At 44.6% G+C, this 603-nt stretch overlaps 1 protein-coding gene across 1 annotated transcript in view; it reads right to left on the reverse strand.

The window, feature by feature from the left end:
- LOC107708352 (gelsolin-like) overlaps positions 1 to 603 on the reverse strand; it is a 17,965-nt gene that overhangs the window by 9,955 nt on the left and 7,407 nt on the right. The gene's annotated exons all lie outside the window — the stretch shown is intronic.

Raw genomic sequence — 603 nt, forward strand, 5'->3', positions numbered from 1 at the left:
TATCCGAGTGAAACGGCATCTGAAATGAGAGGGCGGGACTTGATTTTGTCCGTCAGGAATTGATTGGATAGTTGGAGGCTGGGGCGTTGCTAACAAAATGGAGGCAGATCTGAATGCCAGTTTGCAGTTAGTGGTGGGGGATTTCTCTCCACTGGATTCACAGCTGACACCGAAGCATGAATAAATGTTTTATTTATTAAGGATGACGACGACGATCAACTGCACAAAACATGCCTAAACTGCTCGCGCGCGAGAGAGAGACTGTCTGAATGACTGAGCGCATCTTCCATCAGGTTAAGTCATATTCATGAAAAAAATTAGTTTGCGATGTCCTAAGAGTAATGTTGTCGTAATATCCTAATATCAATGTTTAGGGGTAACGTACTCCCTCATGACTGGTGTCAGTGCTATAAAGTGAAGCATCAGCTTCAGCTTTTCCCCCTGTCGTTTATCTCAGCGTTTACCCCTCACGTCACTAGCTCCGCCCTTACGCCATAGCTCGTGACCGGAAGAGAAGATGAGTCGTTTTGAGGGGGAGGGGAGGTTAACGTTTTTGATTAAAGGGGTCATATGATGTTGCTAAAAAGAACATTATTTTGTGTA

The sequence above is a fragment of the Sinocyclocheilus rhinocerous genome, unplaced genomic scaffold (genome assembly GCF_001515625.1).
Source record: "Sinocyclocheilus rhinocerous isolate Xijiao unplaced genomic scaffold, SAMN03320098_v1.1 scaffold1136, whole genome shotgun sequence".
NCBI lineage: Eukaryota > Metazoa > Chordata > Actinopteri > Cypriniformes > Cyprinidae > Sinocyclocheilus > Sinocyclocheilus rhinocerous.